The 23,853-nt window shown below is 39.8% G+C and overlaps 1 long non-coding RNA gene across 1 annotated transcript in view; it reads left to right on the top strand.

The window, feature by feature from the left end:
- Positions 1-242: 242 nt before the first annotated feature.
- Positions 243-23,853, top strand: part of LOC116570290 — a 38,678-nt gene continuing 15,067 nt past the window's right edge. The window contains exons 1-2 of the long non-coding RNA XR_004277373.1: positions 243-358; positions 15,901-16,746. This is a non-coding gene — a long non-coding RNA (uncharacterized LOC116570290). The remainder of the gene's footprint in view (positions 359-15,900; positions 16,747-23,853) is intronic.

Raw genomic sequence — 23,853 nt, 5'->3', positions numbered from 1 at the left:
TAGGAATCTGATACATAGTAAATGCTCACTGAATAATAGGGAGCACTGTTATTTTTCTCACCCTACTTCTGCCTCTAGAGAAAGCAAAGCAGTAGGATCCAAGGAAAGGAATCATAACATTCTGAACTAATATAAGTAAGACTACTGGGAATGCACTTTATTACCATCAGACATTAAGCTGATTTGGTTTCAGTCATTGGGACAGCTGGCTTATTTCTGGCTTCTCTTTCACCTCCAGCACTCCTTCAGTCCCAGTGGAAAATCCACAGTGTTCACAAGGCCTCAAAGTCTGACTTTCTGTCTCACCGACTTATGAGACTGCTGGATGTTCTGATCAACACCTGCTACCTGTGAACTGGTAAGTCCCTCAAGGGACAAATTGTCCCAGAATTTCTCTGTGCTCCTCTTTTCTTTAGGATCCTGGGCCTGTTAAGTCATGATTTTTGAAATATTTTTATCTCGGCAATTGGTGGTTCTCAATAGTGGAATTAGTACATAAAACCTAGTTTGTCATAATCTAAAGTGGAAACAAGCTCTGACTCATTTAATGTGTATTTGAAAAAAATAACCAGCACATAAAACATGTGAAATGTTAGACAACTTTTTTATTTAAAAAGGAAGCTATTAGACAATTTTTTTATTTAAAAAGGAAGCTATTTTTAAAAAGTATTGAGTAAAAAAGTCATAGGTGATTTAAAATGATGTTTTCAGATTATCAGTTTAGTGTATATTAGGCTTACAGTGAGTATGGTCAAGTCTTTATTACTTTTCCTTGGTTGAAACCCTTCAGTGGATCTTATATTGGTAAAACTTCTTTCAGAGTAAAAGTGGCTTGAAAATAAATATAATCGTTCTCTCACAAACAGCAGAGTAAAGTTAACTGGTTTGAAAGTTGGTAAGTTAGTTTAGTATTGTCAGAGCCCTGGGTTGGTTTCTCTGAAATTCTTTTGGTTTTCTCTTCTTGGACTCAAGAAGGCTGCCGTGGCTTCTGAAATCACATTTTCATACACTGACAAAGGCAAGAAATAATCAAGGAAGTGGCATAGCTCTCCTTTTATCATGGAGGAAATTCTTTCCCAGGAGTCCTCTAAAATCTTTGCCTTATGTCCCAGTGTCTAGGCTTGAGTCACATGACCCTTCCCTTGCTGATTTGTTTCTGGTTTACTCTGAGTTACTGAGAGTGGGACAGTGAGTGTCTGGAAAGCTCAGCCTCCACAATGGGAGATAGACTGTGGCTGCAAAGCTGCAGCAAAGAAGAATGGCTATCTTTAGATGAACAGTAGTATCTGTATCAGCTACCCATTTTTTTTTTACATGATAAAGCCCAAACATTTAATCATGATGTGTTAGTAATTTTTCAGGTTGCAAGATACCCACACCACATTCAAGTGTGGTTAAATTTATTGAAGAGCTAGGCTAGGGACAGGGAACCCCAGGAAAACAATTCAACAAGTCTCCAGAACAATTAGATATCATCGGCCTATCCCACAGCAGCTCTGGACTTACCCAGCACAAATGAGCAAGGGTGAGAGTCTCATGACCCTGCTAAGGTGTATTGGTCATTGTATTGAATCAGTTCATCTCTGACACCCCTCAGTGTCTCAACCATTTCTTTCCCTTCCCCCCACTCCTGACTATTGACTGTATGGATCTTACATTCACACTTCCAATGGCAAAATCTCTTCCCTAAAGAGACCATGTCCCATGCGATCTGCAGGATTTGGCTCAAGCATCATGGGAAGTGTCCGTTGACGTGTTAGCAGTCCTTGCTTAATCTTCCTGGCTCCCTTGTTTGTCAAAGAACCAACTTCTCTCTATTAAAGTTGCCTCAATCGATGAGACTTATTAAGAGAAGAGAGACTCTGGAGCCCTATTCCCAGAGATTCTGACTCTATAAGTCAGGAATGGGCCTAGGGATGAGCAATTTAATTTGAATGACACTGTATGAGGACATATGGACCACAGTTTTAAAAAATATCAGTCCCATGTATTAGGCACTGTACATAGCAAGTTCTGTGACTCCCCTCACAGAGTTCTGCATAGATATTATTAAAAGCCTGATTTTGCAATTGGATAACTAGAGGCTCAGGGAGGACAAAAGCACACCGTCAAGAATAATGAAGCCAGGATTCAAACTCAGTTCTGCTTCTTCCAGAATGCCTGCTCTTGAATCATACCCAGCCACCTTGTTATAGTTCAGCACCTGGGCACCCCCAACACTTCCTCCTTTCTCGTTAGCAAAGCTAAGTCAGGTCTGTATCTCAAAATGGCTGCCAAGAAGAGAAGCACATGGCCCCTCCATGAGAAGGCACTGATGGAGCCCCAGTGGCTCTACTCTAATGAGTACAGACTGTGCTAGGAAAGCAGTGGGACCCAGTCTGCTGAGGTTTCCCGAGAGGATAGTCTGAGAAAAGGAAATTATAAAGGATGGTGCCAATTTCCCGTTAGCCACTGCCCTTTCCACAGCCACAGGAAGACCTTTGAAGACTTGACAGCACTGTACATGGGATCTGGGTTTTTTTCTGACTCACTCGAACTGATGGCAAGGTAGGAAAACAGGGCAGAGGTAGCTGCAGGTTAGAGCAAGAAGGAGGAACTGGGAGCAGGGAGGAGGCGAGATCAGGAAAAGCCCCGAGGTGGGGCTGGCAGTTTCCCTTTAATGGGAGCCACATTGTGGGATTCAGAAGATCTGAATTCAAATCCAGACCCCGCCAGTCAGTTGAGTGAGGTTGGGGAAATGATGTCACTTATCCGGGCTGTAGTTTGGTTTCTACAAAATGGACATATGATCCAAGCCTCAGCTTCTGTAGTTGGAATTAATTGAGATTCTTGACTTGAGTGTGGTGCTCTTTTTGGTGTGATCAGGTGACATCTCCTCCCTGGAGATGGAAACAGCCCACTTGTACCCACTTGTCCTGGCCTGAGAATCCTGGACATTGTAAAGGACAGTTAAGGAATAAAGCTTTGAGTTCAAGGGAGGAAAAAAGTTCACTAGGCTTCTCCCTGCTCAATTTCCACAGCATACACACACTTTGTGTAACAGAAGCAAGCTAGGGTACATCTAGGTCTCAGCAGACCCCAGAAGTACAGCCAGAGCAATTAGCTGAGACTCATACAAGGTTCTCAAAATACCATTCTTGCATTGGCCATTTCGGCCTTCCTCTCGCATCTCCGCCATGTCTCTGTCTCCTCGTTGCTTGCTTGGAAAACCCACCAAATAGAAAAAGGGTGGACCTGTCCTGTTCTGTAGCCAGTGCTGATGGAGCAGAATTCCAAGGCACAGAGAATGTGGTGGGAACCTGAAGGAGAAAGAGTGTGACATGCACTGCCAGCCAACATGTGTTTGTGTATGTGTGAAGAGTTTGCAAGTATTATTGTTTTTAAAATGTGTATATCCAAGCATAACATACTTACAAAGAAGCACACCCTCATTAGTGTGGAGTTCAGTAACTGCACTCCAGAAGCTTCTCTCAAACCTTCTCCAGGCACAAGCTGCTCTTCTGGCTTCTACATCAAGGATTCATTCCTCCAACTTTTTCATATTTGGAATCACACCTGCCTTCTTCTGTACCTCACTTCTGTTGCTTGACCTTACATCCATGAGATGTGTCTGTGTTGTCACATGTGGTGACAGGTTCTTCTTTCTCGTTGGGCTGTGTTATTCTGTTGTGTTAATATTCCACAAGCTATTGGTCCACGTAATGTTGGCCATAGATTCCTATCCTGAATAGTACTGTAACCCACATTCTGGAACATGCATATCTTTTGGTGGACATCTATACTCCTTTTGCTTGAGAGTGTGCTCAGCGGTTGAAATGCTGGGTCAGAGTATGTGTGTTGGATTTCCAGACCGGTTTTATGATTTACATTCCTGTCAGCCATCTAGGAGAGTTTTAGTGTCACATCTTTGACAATGCTTGGCATTTTTATTTCTTTTTTCGTCTCTATTTTAGCCCTTCTGGTGGGTATACAGTCAGCCTAGTGACTTTTAACAAATAGAATCTGATGTCTTCAGAAGCCCTCTTCAGGTCTCACGGTCTCCGTCAATCTCTGCAGTCTTACGTGAGGCCAACCCACATGTTTGTGCCACCTGCTGTGTTCCAAGAGGTATCTGACTTTGAAAACCCTGACATGTACTTTCTCATCCAATTCTAAAAAGAAATACATTATTATTCCCATTTTACTAAAGCAGAAACTGAATTAGTGGCCCAAGGTCACCCAGTAAGAAAGTGACAAAATCATGGGCATCAAACACTGGCCTTGTGCCCTTGTATATCTCTTCTGAGACATATAATTAGCTTATGACAAGGAAAGATGGGAGGAAAGCAGCTCACCCTATTATAGAAACCAGACTCTACTTCCTGGATTCATTTCTAACTAATTGTATCAGCTTAAATTAACACATTCTTCTGAGCCTCCATTTACTTATCTGTAAAATGGGGATGCTGATAAACTATCTTAAAGAGATATTTGGTGGATTAAATGAGACCACTAAGTGAAAGTGACTGGCACAATGCCTAAAACAACAATAAATATAAATTAAAGACTTCAGTGGAAGATGGTGACTTGAGTACATGTCTCCCCTAGCCATATTGGCATAGCCAAAGGAATATAAAATTATCAATAATTCTGCACTGGTATGGCAAACTTGAGAAAATTGTTGACCACATTCCTCAAACTTTACGGGCTTTCTCATGGGAAGAGTAGAGTTGGGCAAGAGCAAGGGGAGTTGTCAAGCACAGAGGGAAACCCCAGTAGAAGATACAGGAAACCTGGGTACATGGGAAAGCCATGGTGCAGAAAGGAAATGCTGCACCAGGAACCCCATCCACAGCAACAGATTGACGGCCTCCCCAAGTGGGGAGGAGCAGAGGTACTGCCGAGGAGAAGTCAGACAGTGAGTTTTCCCCATGGCAGGAGGCTAGATGGGCACATGTACCCCTATAGCGGCCAAGAAAGGGAAAGCAGGAGCAACTGCTGAGTTCTGGGTATGGAAGGAGCCTCACACACAAAGGAAGTTCCCTAAGGAAAGATGCAGGCTAATGTCCCCACCTTCCCTGCTCAGGGAGCCACCACACAGGAGTAGAAGGTAACTAGCTCTCTAGTCTAGGATTGGAGATGGGGGCTTCTAAAGGAGAAAAGTGATGAGGGAAATCAACAAAGATCCACCTATTCTGCTTATAAGACAATATCAGTCTTATGTACAATGTATCCTCTTTTTACCTGACAGAACATAGATAGAACCAGGATGGAAGCAGTGAAAAGATGCTGCAAAATTAAAAAAAAAAAAAAAGAAAGAAAGAAAAGAAAAGAAAAGAAAGAAAGAAAGGAAAACCTGTCACTAAGGAATCAGGAGCAGAATTTATTTTTGGAAAAACTTCACGAAAACATACAGAAAAAAAAGAGGGAGAACCTTTTTGGAATTTAAAATGTTGGCTAACAGCTTTTTCCAACATACTCATAAAGACAATTAAAAAAAAAAAAACGATTCTCTAAATAGCCTTAAAAGCTGAAACTGAGAAATGTTGTATCAAAATATGAAAGATATTGAACTTGTAAGACAAAAAGAGATGAATTGAGGAAAATGTATCCAGGTTTAATTGCACAGACGCTGCATTGCACAGACCAGAATTGCTTCTCTGGGGAAAAAAGAAAAAAAAATAGAGGTCTAAAAATAAGTAGGGACATACTTTGTGTCTTTTCCAAAGTGTTACTTAGAATAAGTCACTCAGGATCACAAGAAACCAGGAAACCAGGAAGTAGCCAGGGTCTCTTTCTCTGCTCTGTATTAAGAATCACACATAATATTCCTTCCTCTGTGTTGATTCATCTACCCATATTGGTCATGTCTGTCCATTCATGGTCAAGAACAGGGAAGGAGTGGAGAGGCTGGTAGGAACACTGTGCTGGAAATGCAATATCTGTAAGTAGTAAAGCACTAAAGTCAGGTAAGAGCAAGAAGATCCCAACAACACAGGAGTGAACATAGGTGTGAGGTGGGTAGAGAGGGACCTAGTTCTGTGTGGTGCTTAGAGGAGTGAATTCAGCAACCAGACTGCCCTGAATCTGCCACTAACCAATTGGATGATCTTGAGGGTCCCATAGAACCTTAGTTTTTCAGTCTATAAAATGGGTATAATGATAGTTCCTCTCTATTTAGCAGAGTTGTTGGGAGAATTAAAGGTGTTTGTATGTGTCAGGTGCTTAGGTAGGACCTGGGACATAATTTTAATAATAATAGTGATATCTATTTATCTGTCTTTGCAAGGAGAAATGTGGTTGGGAAAGTGAAAGATAGCAATGCTAGAACGGAGTGAATTATGTCTGGACTTCTGGATTTCATACATCAATAAAATTTCAAATTAAATTTTGGAAATCAACATTGAGTGGCCATTTATTTTACAAGTAAAAACATTTAAAAGTTAAGAGCAAAGGGGATGCCTGGGTGGCACAGTTGGTTGAGTGTCGGACTCTCGATTTTGGCTCAGGTCACGATCTCAGGGTCGTGAGGCTGAGCCCCACGTTGGGCACCATGTTGGGCGTGGAACCTGTTTGGGATTCTGTGCCTCTGTCCCTCCCCACTCTAAAAAAATAAATAAAATAGCTGTCAGGCTCTGTGCTCAGGAGGGAGTCTCCTTGAGATTCTCTCTCCCTCTCTCCATCTGCCACTCCCACTTCTCTCTCAAATAAATTTTTTAAAAATTTAAAAAAGTAAGAGCAAAGGAGTTTATTTAGTGAAAATATAGAAAAATTAACCTCAAATAAAGAACTGTCCCTTCAGTAAATTATTCTCAGTACATTGCCTGCATTTTTCTCCATTTACACTGCTGTACCAGTGAACACTTCATCTGAAACATGCATTGGTCCAAAGACTGGTTTGGAAACTATCGCAGTAGATGATAAACTGCTAATAACTGAGAAAGAAATAGACTAGGAATTGTGCCCATCAGCTCGCTCACCAGTTACAGATATGAGGAAAGATTATATCCACCACATAAAGGCGAAGGGGAAACAAAGGCAAGTCATTATCCTGATCTCCATAAGGCCTATGTCTTTTGTACCAATGACTCCTAATAGCCAAGAAAAGTAGATTTATACCCTAGGGAAGAGGGACATGAGCTAAAGTGAGCTGATTAGTCTGAATGCGTGCATAAAGTGAAAGAAGACAAACACAAAGCACCACAAAGTAAAAAACTGAGAGAAGTCAGAGAAGTACAATAGTTTTGACATAAAATCTCAAAACTAGCCAAGAAATGGGGTGCCTGGGTGGCTCAGTCAGTTAAGCATCCGACTCTTGATTTCAGCTCAGGTCATGATCTCACGGATGTGAGATAGAGCCCTGCAGAGTCTGCTTGAGATTCTCTCTCCTCTCTCCTGCTGCCTCTCTCTCTCTCTCTCTCTCTCTCTCTCTCTGTCTAATAAATAAGTAAAACTAAAATCTTTAAAAAACATAGCCAAGAACTCCTTTAATGCAATGAGAGGAAACCAGCCTATCAATATTTTATATGTAGATAATGTTATATATTCTCACACACAGAATCAACCCTCATTATTTGCAGATCCTGTATTTGCAAATTCTTGTACTCACTAAAATTTATTTGTAACTCAAATCACTGCTCACAGTCATTCACAGAGGAGTTGCAGAATCTTTGAATTGCCTGATTTGCATGTTCCCAACTCAGTTCAAATGAGGCACTGCTCTGCTTTTTGTTCCATTTCTCATGCTGTAAACAAGTATGTTTTTTGCTGTATATTTAGTGCCATTTTTCACATTTTTTGGTGTGTTTTGTTGTTGGTTTTCCTGTTTAAAATGGCCCTAAGTGTAATGCTGATGTGCTGTCTGATGTTCCTAAGCACAACATGAGTCCAATGTTAATGAATCATATACATCTATACATCTTAGAAATGTGTATGCGTTTAAAGAGAAATACACATAAGACAAGGTTATCTACTGATCTGTTGATAAAAGCGTTGTGACCAGAGTCTTAGAGGAACCTAATCCTATATTTCTTTTAGGAACAGTGATTCAATATTTGCTAATAATTCAGTATTTGCAATGACTTTATAGAATATAACTGCTATGAATAATGAGAATTCAGTTGTGCACACGTGTCTATCTGTGTGTATATGCACATACATATATGCCATTTACATACATATATATGCATATATCACAATGATACTGAAACAGTAATTGAGGACAAATCAAGGAAATGAAATAGGAGATTCAGAAATAGACTTCAGCACAGCTAACTCAAGTGTAGTATTACTTAGTATACTGTTATTTTATTTACTGTTATTTAGTTTACTATGATCTCGTTTTTTTACTATTTAACTTACATTAATGTGAAATAATGCAATATAATATTTAGGCCCAGGAAAGCACAGATGAGAATAATATATATGATGATAAAGATGGTGATTCAAATTAACTGATGTTATGTAAACTAAAGAATTGGAAAGACATTTAAGTTTGATTTCTGTCTCACACTGACAAAATTATTACCCTTTCTTTAGATTTTTAAATGATAGAAGATTGAGGGTATTCGTCTGTATTTTCTAACTTTTACCATAACCACAGAGTGTTTGTATAAATAGAAAGTAAAAACTTCAAATGATTGTTAAAATTCATAGTCAAATTGGAACAATAAATAACCTGAGTCCAATTTCCAGGTAATACCAACCAAATTGAAAAATATAATGGGGAAAAAGAGAAAGAAATTATAGGTGCTAATTTTCTTCATTGATAGAGTGGAAATTCAAGAAATGGTACTCCATTTTTTACTTTGAAAGTTAGAAAATATAGGTGCAGGGAACAAAAGTAATTTTAAAAAACGGACACAGATGTTTTCAAGTGTTTTCACATAACTAGAACTAGCATCAGAGGAAGTGAACATATACCCCAGAGATCTGTGAACATAACCCAGAATGGCCCAGTCCCAGACAGAATTTCAAAAGTGTCATGTGAATTTTGTATTTTATCACATTATATACCAGTATCAATTTTAATAATAAAACTTTTGTTTCTTTACCATTTGATGCAATAGATACTTCAAGAACATGTGTTTATCCTGTGTCATGACCTATCCCCAGTGCATGGGTACATATCCTCCCCAGGGGTACATGAACTAGTAGAATAAATAATATGATCTGAAACTTGTAAGTTATTAGAGAAAAATAAAATATGTATAAAATATGCATAATATTGTTGAAAATATAAAATATAAGTCAAGATAATAGATGTAAGACAAAACAGCAACTATGATTATAACTCTAGATAGGACGATTCTCTTATCGTAAGAGACAAAACTCTTCAATATCGACAAGAAAACCAATTCCAACTACAATCATTGGATACGTGTAAAGAAAGCTGTTTTTGATAGGTTAGTATTTAAAGGATAGTCCAATATCAGACAAATACAAATGAAAAAAAAATTCATAGAGATAGGATGTTAAAGTGAAAATCAAAGGCAGGGCACCTGGGTGCCTCAGTCCGTTAAGTGTCCGACTCTTGATTTCAGCTCAGGTCATGATCTCAGGGATGTGAGATCAAGCCCCACATCAGGCTCTGTGCTGAGCATAGAGCCTATTTAAGACAGTTCCCCTCTGCCCTCTTCCCACGTGCTTTCTCTCTAAAAGAAAGAAAAGGCAGGCAGACAGGCATCAAAGGCAAAATCATTAAAAAGTTGGAAAAAATGTTCTATTTTGATAAAGTACATAATCCAAGCTAAAGTATAGAAGCCATGAGTCTTTGAATAATAAAGCATTAAAATATATAAAGCAATAATAGTCAGAAACTTAAGAATAAATTAATGGAATTTTTCACAGAATATAGAATATCTAATTTATGAGATTAAAGTTTCCCTTACAGGCACATTTGAAATTTGTCTCCAAACAATAAATGCAACTCTTTTCATAGAAACGTTTATGAAACATTTACAGATGCTAATTATGATCCTCCAAGAAGAACTTAATAAACTAGAGATTTTGCAGGTCAATTCTATCTTAAGAGTTATAATAAAACTGGAAATCGTTGGCAAGGGAATATCATTAAAACCCAGTCATCTGGAAAAGTAAAAAATAGTCTTGTAAATAATTGTTAAAACAAAGAGAAAAATAATTTTAAACATTGTTTGAAGTATTCTTTTAAAATACCTAAATAAAAGCGTTAAATATAAAAGTTCACAGGGTCTAGCTAAAGTCATATAGAAACGAAGTTATTTCTTTTCATGCTTTTATCATTATACAGGAGAGAATGGAAATAAATAAACTAGTTATTTAATTCAAGAAACTAGAAAATAACCCATAAATCAATAGAGAAATCTTGATGAAAATTAGAAACTATTTTGAAGTACATGATAATAAAAATACTCTATAGCAGAACTTATGGGGTACAGCTTAAGCTGTTCTCAGAAGGAAATGTATTGCTTCAAATGCATATAATAGAAAAATTTAAGTAACCATCTCAAGAAGTCAGAGAAAGAAAAGTAAAATCAAAAGAAAGTAATATGAAGTAAATTCTTTTAAAGAACAGAAATTAATAAAATAAAAAATAAGTGAGCAATTGAAAATCAACGAAAAGTGCTGATTATTTGAAAAAATTAATATTTACAAAGCTCTAACTAAAGAAGTCAAAAGGAAGAAAATATTGCGGCAAAAGTTGGAAATTAAAAAAGGGCCTATGGGGTACCTGGGTGGCTCAGTCAGTTAAGTGTCTGCCTCTGGCTCAGGTCATGATCTCAGGGTCCTGTGATCAGGCTCATGCTTAGCAGGGAGCCTGTTTTTCCCACTCCTACTCTCTTTCCCTCTGCCTCTCCCCCTGCTCCTGCACTCTCTCTCTTTCTCTCTCTCAAATAAATAAATAAAATCTTTTTTTTTTTAAAGGGGCCTAATTATAGTCTCTATGAACCTTTAAAAAAAAAAAAACAAGAGATTACTTTGAAAGAGTTGGTCAGTAAATTTGAAAATCAGATGAAATTGACAAATATCTAGAAAAACACAACTTACCAAAACTGACTCAAGAAAAAAAATTAAAGAAGTAAATAACAAGGCTGCTTGGGTGTCTCGATCAGTTAAGGATCTGCCTTTGGCTCAGGTCATGATTCCAGGGTCCTGTGATTGAGTCCGGCATCAGGTTTCCTGCTCAGTGGAGAGCCTCCTTCTCCCTCTCTCTCTGCTGCTCCCCCCGCTTGTGCTCCCACCCCCCTCTCTCTAAAATAAATAAATAACATTTAAGAAAAGAACTAAATAACCCATATACATATTAGAGAAGTTGAATATATAAATGAAGTCCTTCCTATAGGGTGTTCTTCAGACCCAAGCGGCTTCACCAGTGCAGAATTCACACCTCAGTGTTTTTATAAATATTTAAGGAATAACAATCTTATTTTTTTTAATTTATTTTTTATTTTCAGCATAACAGTATTCATTATTTTTGCACCACACCCAGTGCTCCGTGCAATCTGTGCCCTCTATAATACCCACCACCTGGTACCCCGACCTCCCACCCCCCGCCCCTTCAAAACCCTCAGATTGTTTTTCAGAGTCCATAGTCTCTCATGGTTCACCTCCCCTTCCAATTTCCCCCAACTCCCTTCTCCTCTCTAACTCCCCCATGTCCTCCATTGCTATTTGTTATGCTCCACAAATAAGTGAAACCATATGATAATTAACTCTCTCTGCTTGACTTATTTCACTCAGCATAATCTCTTCCAGTCCCGTCCATGTTGCTACAAAAGTTGGATATTCGTCCTTTCTAATGGAGGCATAATACTCCCTAGTGTATATGGACCACATCTTCCTTATCCATTCGTCTGTTGAAGAGCATCTTGGTTCTTTCCACAGTTTGGTGACCGTGGCCATTGCTGCTATAAACATTGGGATACAGATGGCCCTTCTTTTCACTACATCTGTATCTTTGGGGTAAATACCCAGTAGTGCAATGGCAGTGTCATAGGGAAGTTCTATTTTTAATTTCTTGAGGAATCTCCACACTGTTCTCCAAAGAGGCTGCACCAACTTACATTCCCACCAACAGTGTAAGAGGGTTCCCCTTTCTCCACATCCCCTCCAACACATGTTGTTTCCTGTCTTGCTAATTTTGGCCGTCAGGGAGATTCAAATTAAAACAATCTTATTTTTTAAAAATTCAGAGATTAGAAAAAGAGGAAATACTTCCAAGTCATGTGTCCCTTTGAATTAGTATTTTTGTATCTTTTGGATAAATAACTAGCACATCCCAATGTTTATAGCAGCATTATCAACAACAGCAAAATTTTGGAAGAAGCCCAAATGTCCATCAGCTGATGAATGAATAAAGATGTTGTATATTTGTATAATGGAATATTACTCAACCATCAAAAAGAATGAAATCTTGCCATTTGCAACAATGCAGGTGGATCTAGAGTGTATTATTAAGCAAAATAAGTCAGAGAAAGACAAATTTCACTCATGTGTTGAAGTTAAGAAATAAAACAAGGGGTGCCTGGATGGCTCAGTCAGTTGAGTGTCCAACTCTTGATTTGGCTCCGGTCATAATCTCAGAATCATGGAATGGAGCCCTACATCGAACTCCTTGCTCAGCATGGAGTGTGCTTGTTCCTTTCCCTCTGTTCATCTCTCTCTCAAATAAATAAATAAAATCTTTAAAAAAAAGAAATAAAACAAACAAACATGGTGAAAAGAAAGGAAAATCAAGAAACAGACTCTCAACTAAGAGAACAAACTGATGGTTCCTAGAAGGGAGATGGGTGGGGAATCAAACAGATGATAAGGATTAAGGAGGACACTTGTGGGTATTGTATGTAAGTGATGAATCACTAAATTCTACACCTGAAACTAATATTACACTGTATGTTAACTGGAATTTAAATAAAAACTTGGAGAAGAAAAAAAAATACTTCCAAGTAATTATGAGTGCAGCATAATTTGGACACAAAATCTAACAAGAACATTATAAGAAAGGAAAATCATAGGCCAATTTCTCTTATGAGCATATATTCAAAAATACTAAACCAAACATTAGCAGATTTATATAAAAAGAATAGTTCATCATGATCAAATTGGGTTCGCTTCAAGAATTGCTGTTCAAACACCAGTAACTTTCAAACACGAGTCCATGCAAGAATAACCATATCATTATCTCAGTATAATGCAGAAAAAGCATTTGCTAAAATTCAAAACCTCCTCATGAGTTTAAAAACAAAAACAAAAACAAACTTGTTTTTAGCAAAATCCCCACAAGTCTTGAGGAAATTGACAAAATCGATCTCAAATTTCTTTGGAAATGCAAATTATTTAGAATAGCAAAAGTAATCACGAAGCAGAAAAACCTTAAAGGATTTATTCTATTAAATATCAAGACATCTTTAAAAAGCTAGAAAATTAGATGAATAGAATAAAAAGTACAGAAGCAATGCCACACATATACAATCTCCTAACTATGACAAAAAATGCCCTAGCCCAGGAAAAGGATGTCTTCTCAATAAATAGTGCTGGTCATTTGGATATTCATAAGGATAACAAAAACTTGACCCTCACCTTGTGCCATGCATAAAAATCCTGGATAGATCATAGGCTTAATTTGAAAGTTAAAGCAATAAAATTTTAGAAAATAATGTAGAATATTCTCTTGGGATAGGGAAAGATTTTTTAAACTGGATATGAATAACATTAACCAAAAAAGAAAAGATTAATAAATTGGACTACAGTAAGATTTATAAATTCTTCTCCTGAAAAGACAAGTTTCAGAAAGGGAAAAGATGTTTGTCATACATCTTTATAAGATACCAAAGATAGGGCGCCTGGGTGGCTCAGTGGGTTAAGCTGCTGCATTTGGCTCAGGTCATGTTCTCAGGGTCCTTGGATCCACATCGGGCTCCCTGCTCAGCGGGAAGCCTACTTCTCCCTCTCCCTCTACCTCTGCTTCTGTTCCCTCTCTTGTTGTGTCTCTCTCTGTCAAATAAATAAATAAAATCTTTAAAAAAAAATGCAAACCATAATGTGATTCCCTTTACATGAAGCTCAAAAACAGACTGAAACTCGTGATTATCACCTCTGGTAGAAGAAGCATGAGAGGACCTTCTAGGGTCTTGGTAATGTTACATGGTCATGATCTGGGTGGTGGATCCACAAGGGTGCAACTTTCCGAAATTACATCACTGGGCGCTTTTCCCGTAGGTGTAGTTCTTTGATAGACTGACATGTGGCAAAATGTTTATGGTGTTTATAACTGAGTTGTATCCTAAGTGACATTTAATTCTCTTTACATTATACTTTCATATACTTTTCAAATAGGTAATAATTAAGCTTTGGGGAGTGATTGGCATTTTCTAGCCACTTTGGTGAACGCTGCTTCTCTTCATCTCGTCATCCCCGGAGCCCTTTTTCCAGGGCATGTCTTCAAACTGTCTCGCCTCCGCTGTCTCAGTGGTCTCTGGACCAGTCTTTGTACCTTCAGTTTTGTAAATAGGAGGCAAGATTATCTGCCAATATTAATACCTGCTCTTGGTTGGTTTTATGGGCTGCACGAGAATCCCTTAACTTTGAAGCAGTTGTTCTTTGACCACTAGCTCTCTTTTTTTCCTCAAACCGCAACACTTAGGAGGAATGATACACACATACACACTCCCATAAGGATGAATGTGTTATGCGAAGTAAATGAAGCCAGGCGCAGAAGGTCACATGTATTGGATGATTTCATTTACATGAAATATCCAGAATAGGTAAATTGTTAGGAGACAGAATGCAGATTGTTGGTTGCCGAGACCTGCCGGGATAGAGAGAAATGGATCATGGGTGCAGAGTAGTCCCAGCGCTGATTCTTACATTGAGATCCTAACCCTCGGGACTTCAGAACATAACTGTGTTTGGAGATAAGGTCTTTAAAGAGGTAATTAAATTGAGGTGAAGTGGGTAGGGTAGGTCCTCATCCAACAGGACTGATGTCCTTCAAAGAAGAATGGGACACATGCATACAGTAGGAAGACTGTGTGAAGACACAGGAAAAAGAGAGCCATTCGTAAGCTAAGGAGAGAGGCCTCAAACAGATCTCCTCTCGTGGCCCTCGGAAGAAATCAATCCTGCTGACACTTTGGTCTCAGACCTGCAGCCTCCAGAACCAAGAGAAAGTGCATTTCTGTTCTTTAAGCCACCCTGACATTCCTACTCTGTGATGGCAGCCCTGAGAAACAGACCCGGGGTTTCATCTTGGAGTAACAGAAACGTTTTGGAACTAGAGAGAGGAGGTGGTTACACGATATTGTGAAAGTACCAAGTGCCACTGAAGTGTTCGTTTTAAAATGGTTAATTTTATGTAAATTTCACCTCCATAAATTAAAATGAGCAGATTCCTAGATCCCCTACCATACACGGATTGGCCAGGCCATTTTCCTTCTCAAAAGACAAGAGGTTTATTCTCTGGAGAAGGTAAAACAGAAGCTCTGAGGGAAGAAAAAAAAAATCAGAAATGTTGTGAGCCATTTTTTAAACTGAGCCATTATTAAAAGTTAAAAATAAACTAAAGAACAAAGATAAGTGCTGAAAATTCTCACTTATGATTTTACTAATTTTTACTATTGTCTATGATCTTGAGGTTATTTGTATCTCATATGTCAGTGGTAGAAATATTGTATAATGTTAATGACGTGCTACTGCACAGCTCTTTTCAACTTCACCTCCAATGAGATCTTAGTACTTCAAAATTTTCTGCGGTGTGAGTTTTCATATCACAGGAATTGACAAAAATAACAAATAAGGGCTTTTCTCCTCTCCTCTTTCTCTTTCTTTCTTTCTTTCTTTCTTTCTTTCTTTCTTTCTCTCTCTCTCTCTTGCTCTCTCTCCCTCCCTCTCTTCTTTCCTTCTTTCCTTCCTTCCTTTTTTCCTTCCTCCCTTCCTTCACAGAGCTGGTGTTGCGCTTCTACCAGCATACACCTCTCACAAACACTCAGGATCACAGAAGTAAGTCTCAGCCCTGGACCAAGAAGAACCTCCAGCAGAATCTGCCTTTGGGAATGTTCAGCCATGTTCCTCAGCATCATCTGGCTTCCTCCTTGTTCCCCCTGGAAGCCACCTGACGCCAGCCAGGAAGAACCAGGGCCCGTGAACAAGTCCTGTTCCATGAGGTGAGCTCCTGGGAGAAGCTGCATCCCCAGCTGTGAGGTGACAGCAGAGGAGACCCCCCCCCCCCATGGCTAGAAGCCAGCCAGACTCCTGCTCAGGGACCCTGGAGCTCCTGCCTGCCACGCTGGCAGCATCCTCTTGGCCGCCACTCCCTGGCCCGACTCTCGGCTTCCTGTGTGTCAGGACAGGAGCAGCAGGCACTGCGCCACTGTAAATGTTTGCTGGAGATGGAGCAACCTGGCCTGGTGGCAGCTGCTGCCATGCTCGCTGCCAGAGCCTCTCAGAGGCGCCGAGTCAGTGGGTTCATTAGTGGTATGGGAAGAGCCGCCATGAAAAGGCCTCCCAAGGTGAGCCTGGCTCTGCCAGCCAAGCAGGGACTCTCTGGGTGCCTTACCTGGGAAGGAGAATGTAGAGGTCAAAAGACAGGCTTCGTTATTCCCTCCTGGGAGCCATCAAACCTGCCTCTGTTCCTGGGAGAAAGTATCTACCTCTTTCTGAGCGGGGAGTGACAAGCCAAAACCCTGTGGCCTCTTTATCATGGATCCCATCACTGCCAGCCACCGGTGCCAGCCAGTACCAAGTGCTTACTTAATACATCACCTTTAATCTTCTCCTCCACTCCCAAAGGTAAATGTTATTATCCTTGTTTTACAGAAGAGGAGAGTAAGGGTGAGGAATGTCCAGGAAGAAGTGTTGAATCAGAGTTTGCAGAAGAGCCTGGGTTCAAGCTCAAGTTCCCTGGGTTCCACAGAATGCTCTGCTTGCTGTTCTCACAGTCCTCCTATTCACGCTCTCCCATCAGGACTCACTCAGGGCTTTCCAACTTGAATGGCTGATGCTTTCTCATCCCCTTTCTTGCTGCAAGCTTCCTACACACCGCTGCCAGGTTACACTCCCCAGAGCTGTGGGTCCCAGTACACGGGTAGACGGACGAAGGTGTGAATGCAGACACAGGGGCAGGCTGAAGCATGGGTACGGGCACAGGCATAGATATAATTGAGCCGAAGATTCAAGAGGTCCCGAAACATGCTTGATTCAGTTTGTGTCTCTAGATCCTCTCAAAGTACCTGGTTCAGAGCAAGGGCCCAGAAAATACTGGTGAAATTAAATTAAATGCACTTTCATTTCCCCTGGTCAAAATTTCAGGGACTCCTACCAAATAATGGAAGTGGATACTAACGCCTTACATAAACCTCTTCACCATCCAACTGTACCTGACCTTTTCAGTCTTAACTAGGCCCAGCCTCTGTTCTAAACACACCTGATTCCTCCATGGGTCCTGAGTCCCCTTAGCTTTCCTACTTCCCTACCACTGTTTCTGCTCTTCCCTCTACCTGAACTGTCTTCACCAGCCGTCTGGAATGTCATGGCCCATTTTAAATACCACTTCCTCCTTGAAGTGTCTCTGTTACCCCTTTTATGAAATGTGATGTTTCCTTTCTCTGGACCTCTTAGAGCTTTATGCCTTTCTGTGGCCTAACCTTTATAGGCCTTAGTATTTTAGTCACTGAAGTAGTAATTCCCCCTTCCTGGAATGCCCTTTATCTCTTTTCTTTCTGGTGTTCATGACTCCATTTAATATCCCCTCCTGTGTGAGGCCTTCTGAGCTCTCCTAGGCAGTTACTCATTCCCTCTTCAGCACTTCTGGAGCATAGGAACATCCTCGATAAAAACATTGGCAATTGGTATTACCAAGCACCCTACCCTAAACTCTCAACTCTGTTGAAGGTACAGATTAAATCTCCTCGAGTTTTCTTTTTGGCTCTTACATAGCTACTGAGCAGGAACTTCATAACTGTTGAATGAATAAGTGCAAGATGATAGTTGAATGTATAAATGAAAAATGAAAAAGACACTGTCCTCTGTGTGTTTCCTACCTTCTTTCTCTGCCTTTCTACCTGTTCTGATTTCTGCTATCCGTGTGCTATTTCTAGGATCACAGATGTAGTCATGGGAAACCAGAAAAGAAAAGCTAATCTGTGCTTTTTCAAAAATGTAGGAAAACATGACAATAGATTGTCTGATCTAAGAACCCAGATCTCATCAGTTAGGATGAGAATAAATTGTTTCCACCAAATGAGTCAATGAGAATAAGATTGCTAATTTATTTGTAAAGGTTTTTATTTAAATTACAATTAGTTCACATACAGTGTAATATTAGTTTCAGGTATACAATATAGTGATTCAACACTTGCATACATCACCCTGTGCTCATCACAGGTGCACACCTTAATCCCCATCCCCTATTTAACCCCCATGCACCTCCTTGAAGGGATTCTTTTAATGTTGCTCTCAGAAAAAGAAAGAAAGAAAGAATGCTCTACTGGTTTAAAATGTAACAATAAAAATAATGAGGATATCGCAAACCTATGTTCTAGATCAGAACAACGCTCATTATGAAGAACATCTTAGCTGACTTAGGACATGTGACCAAAGAAGTGTGTATTTTTACCAGGATGTTATCCCTAGGCAAAAATGATAAGAAATAATCAAATGAATCAATCAGAGGAGAAACAGAGAGGACTTACTTGTAGAAATTTCTGCATCTTACCTCCTACCACTTGGGATAGATTGTTTTCTTGACCCATTTTAGAGATAGGCAATTAAATATCCAAACAGTTCAGTGATAAATTCAAAGTCACTGAACAGACAAATGTCAAATTTGTGGTTACTGCCTCTGGATTTTTATAGAAGAAATGTAAGTTTCAGGAAAGCTGGCCTTGTCACCAGTGTTCAAATACATCTTTCTTCCTCCAACTTCTGTGCCTTTGTGGTAGGACATCTCATCTGCTAGAATTCCTTGCTTAACATAACTGACTGAGCATTTTGGAAAATATAAGCTAAGTCCTCCCCAAAATCTTTGAGGTTGGTGTGTCACCATCTTCATCTTACAGATGAGACTCATTGTTAAGACTTTATAGTCATGTAGCTGTTGAGTGAGCCAAGGTCAAAAGCCTTGAAGAACTCCCTCTTCCAAAGCTGTTTCCACCATCCGTTTTGTAAAACCCATTCCCAAGGCACAACTCAACGATCTCCTGAAAACATTTCAATAATCTGTGGAAAAAGGAGATCCCTTGCTCCTCAAAATGTCCATGGACTGTTATTAGAACACTCTAATCACAAGCTTTACTAATAGGCTTATTACTCCTTGTCCCACACATCCATGAGGTGGAAGCTTCTTGTAGATTGGGCTTGTGTACCTTACTATCCTTTATCTCCTAGTCCAATCATATTTTCCCTAAGAACTTCATATCAAGTATTCAAGGAAGTTCAGGAAATCTAAAGTCATCTTCAGCATTTAAAGCCATGGTCATAATTTGATTACTTCAAACTACATCAAAACAGAAGACACTGAAAGTGCTTTACCTGTGTAATGCACTAATTATTGCCAAAAAAGAAAATCTAGCTTTCATACAAAGTTCCTGTTGATATTAAACTCATGGAGGAAATTTAAAGACCCCAACATGGCCAAACCATGTAAGTCTGTGACCCATACTGGGCAGGAGGCTCAAGACAAAAGGTTTTCTTACCCCTGTAATTGAACTTAGTTCAGTCCTTGGCACACAGTCATGCTTAAAACATACACTTGATGGGTGGATGGGCTGATAAATGGAGATATAAACACATGAAGAATATATAAATAAGAACAAATAAAACAATAATGCTTCTTTTCAGGAATGATTTTTGAGGAATATTAATAATAAACTTTTAAGCCAAACAAAATAATCTGAACAATGTCATCCCCGTTTAAGTTGTCTACAAACAAAGTATAGTGCTCCTGATCCTTATAATTCTGTTTTGACAGTATGGCTGCTGTGTCTTAAATATCTACAATCCTTTTGTTTATAATAGCACCTTAACTAGATGATTTAAATGAGTGGAGATTGCTTTTAAATTTTTCTACAATTATTTAAATGCACATTTCAATTTTCCTGAATTGTGCAAAAGTAATTTGGAAGATTAATTTCTGAAAATACCTGGTGGAATTTGCATACACCAAGCATAATTATTACTGATATTTGCATAGTTCTCCCTGCCCACATGCATGCACTATTACCAACTGCTACACAACCCATGAAATTATTGTAGGAGTTGCTGTCAGTACAATATGGATTCATCAATAAATGTTCGGCTTCACAGCAGAAAAACAAACTTTAGGTTCTGCTGTTGAAGTGCGGCATTCCATTTTATTTATTTATTTGGGGTAAAATTTGGAGAAATAAATCCATACTAAGAGAATGTAGCAGTCTTTTGCAATAGAGATTAATGAATCTCTAGGTTCAAGAGAGATTGAAAACACCACTGAAAAAGCTAGAAGAGTGGGAGATTGGGGCCTGATGGTGGGAAAAGAAAGTACGTATAGCCATGCGACAGAGGGGTGGGGTATCAGAATGTAAACAGAGAGGTCCACTATGTATAGTTAGAAGAAAATTTGCAGAAATTTGGATTGTGGGCATCTCAAAGGCTTGGTGAATGTTTGAAAAAGTTGACTTAGTGCTTGTACTAGTTTTGTGGGGAAAATGTGAAGGACAAAAAAGACATGTTTCTTTCCTTTAATCTGCTTCGATGGCAAAGCAACTGGAAAGAAGAATTGAAAAAAATTATGCAGAAAAATAATAATAGCAAATACTTATGTAACACCCATCTAAATGTGGTTAGAAGAAAAGTCCCATAGTAGAAAGAGCCTGGATGTGGGATTTTGACAGTCCTGCACATGATTTCCAGCTCTGCTCCTTTCCAGTTGTTTGATTCTGAGCAAGTTCATACTTTTCTTAGTTACAGTTTTCCCTTCTGTAACATAGAGATAACAACAAGGTTGTCTTGAAGAGGGTTGTCTTGAAGATTCAGTGAGATCATTTGTGCTAAATATTTAATACATGGTGTGAATTTAATAAATGATCACTATTGCAATTTTTATTTTCATCACCCTCAAAATTCAATAAACACACCTCACACTCATTGGGATGGCAATTATAAAACAACAACAACAACAAAGTAATGGTACAGCTGCTGTAGAAAACAGCATGGTGGTTTCTCAAAAAATTAAAAATAAAATTACCATATGATCCAACAAATCCACTTGTAGGTGTATACCCAAAAGAATTGAAAGTAGTCAACCCAAATAGATATTTGTACACAAATGTACATGGCAATATTATTTACAGTAGTTGAAAGGTTAAAACAACCCCCATGTCCCTCAACAAGTGACTATAAACAATATGTGGCATATCCATGCAATGAGATGTTATCCCACAAATACCATAGGATTCCACTCACATGGGTACCTAGAATAGTCAAATTCATAAGACAGAAAGTAGAATGATAATTTCCTAGCGCTAGCTGGAATAAAGAATGGGGAGTTTGCGTTTAATGGGTATAGAGTTTTAATTTGGGTTGATGAGAAAGTTCTGGAGATGGATGTCAGTGATGGTTGTACAACAGTGAGAAGGTACTTAATGGTACTGAACGGTCCACTTAAAAATGATTCAAGTGGTTTATGTTGTGTATATTTTGCCACAATAAAAAAAAACTCAAGATTTAATCAGATTTGCAAGAATAATTAAACAGCTATAGTAAAGCTGTGAATGTGAAACCACAGAAGACTCCATGTTCCTTCATCTCTAATCGCTTCCTTTATCCCCAAAGGATCCTGAGACCCGAAAGTCTGTATTTTCCATGGTCAAGTGAGCATGCGTGTGCGCGCGCCACACACACACACACACACACACACACACAGGGTGAGAGTCTCTGGGGCCCATGGAGACACAACCTGGAAACGAGACTTGCCAGGATTAGAGAGCCAAGGCCAGCCCATGTATCACTCACCCAGAAGACAGCCCTCCATGGAGAAAAAGAACCTCATAGTCCCCTAACAAAGAAGATAATAAATTCCGATTAGCCAAGGAAGCTCTGAGTCTAAATACCAGCAAAGCTCAGCCCCTGCAAGTGGGGACGAATTATCTGAAAGGTCATCCTGGAGACACTGAACAAAGGGCCTCGAGCAGCTGGGTCTCTTAATTTGAGGAAACACTGAAGCCTTTAAAGAAGCCAGAGGCAGAGCTGGAGAGATGGGAAAGTGGAACGGCCCTCTGAGCACAGAGAGGATTTAATAGGAAGGGAAACACAAACCCCACAGGAGGCACTGGGGCCTGGCAGCCATTGCTTCTCGAGGCCAGGCTGAGGGTCTCCGGAAGGAGCTGCCATCACCCGGGCTGGACCGGGGTGGCCCTGCTTGGCACTATAATAAAATAGGATGGCTGTGATCTCTGCGATTAAAGCTCAAAAACCACAAGCCTCAGGGAGGGAGCATGCTCAGAGTAATAGCCTGCCATACACCCTGTTCACCCCTTTCCAGGCTGTGGGCTGCTGACAGAGCCCTGTCTGTCTCCAGAAAATTCCAGAGGCCTCTCAGGAATTTAAGGCCAAGCTTTGGCCAGTGGCCCCTTGCCGGGGTCCTGTTGTCACAGTCCCAGAGGTTGTCAGATGGAAAGCTCTGTGGGAGGGCCAGGTGCTAGGCAGGAAGTGACCCTGCTGGCCTGGAGCCATTCTCTGCTCCCAAGAACCCCTCCCCTGTCTGAAAAATTGAAGGAAGGAGAATGAAAGGGTCATCTTACTTCAGTGAAAACCTGCACGACTTGCTCCCTCCTGCACGGAGGGCACCTGAAGGGTAGAGCTGAGTCAAGTCACCAAGTCCCTCAAGGAGCAAAGGACAGGACTGGGTTTGTGCCTCACCAAGAACTGTGCCAACAAGCAAAATAAAAGCTGGGGGGTGGGCACATCTTACATTGTGGACTGAGTGCATAAGAGATTTTCTCACGGATGTCAGTCCTCACAACACTCTTTATACAGCAGGTGTTGTTCCCACTTGAGATAAAAAGAAACGGCAGAGCCAAAATTTGAGCCTACTTCTGGATGGCTCTAAAATCTCCTCTCTTGTGCCATGCTTGCCCCATAATTAAGCCTCTCACACATACCAGCTTCCCACACTTTACAAACTGGTTCTGATTTATACATCTGAGGCTTGGCGAAGTTTCGTAGCTTGCCGAATATCACACTGTTGGTGAGGTACGGAACGGAGACTGGAACTCATTTCTGGCTGATTCCAGAGTTGATGTTCTTTCCTCCATGCTTCATATATCCCTAGTTAAAATAAAATAATCCTGTGGCTTCTTGCCAATCAGCAAACATTGTGCTCCTTCAGTCTTCTAGCCTAAGCCCTTGAAAGAGTAGCTCGGTAATTGTGCTGCCCCTGTGCCCCAGAAGTCACAATTTACTGCAGAATGAGGTGATATGAAACAAAACAGACACATCTTCCAGGACAAAGAGAGGCCGTCTGGATTGTACAGACTTGGTGACTTTTATTGAGAAGATCTGAAGCTCATTTCTGTATAAAAAGTGGTAAGAGGAAGGTAGCAGTATGTGCTTGAATTGATAGAGGTTTAGTTCCCGCTCTGGCAAATGCTTCTAGTTTTTCCTTGTTTGGGCTGAGGTAAGACCTAATGGGCTAGAGCAATGGAAATGGCCAATCATTTTTGAAGGGAAATTAGTTGTTATTACCCAAAGCAATAAAAGTGGCTCTCCCTTCCACAATGCATGAGGCCCAGCAAATGCAGTTATTTTCCTTCTCTTCAGACATCAGTTCTGGAAGGTTCTTTGTGTACATAGGAAACATATGCATATATCATCAGATATTTCTCTTATTCCCTTGGGGGAAATTTTGCAAGAGCAGGAACA

Source organism: Mustela erminea, chromosome 12 (genome assembly GCF_009829155.1).
Source record: "Mustela erminea isolate mMusErm1 chromosome 12, mMusErm1.Pri, whole genome shotgun sequence".
In the NCBI taxonomy this organism is placed as follows: domain Eukaryota; kingdom Metazoa; phylum Chordata; class Mammalia; order Carnivora; family Mustelidae; genus Mustela; species Mustela erminea.
The sequence above is the reverse complement of the archived record's forward strand: the minus strand, read 5'-3'. Positions and strand labels throughout refer to the sequence as shown.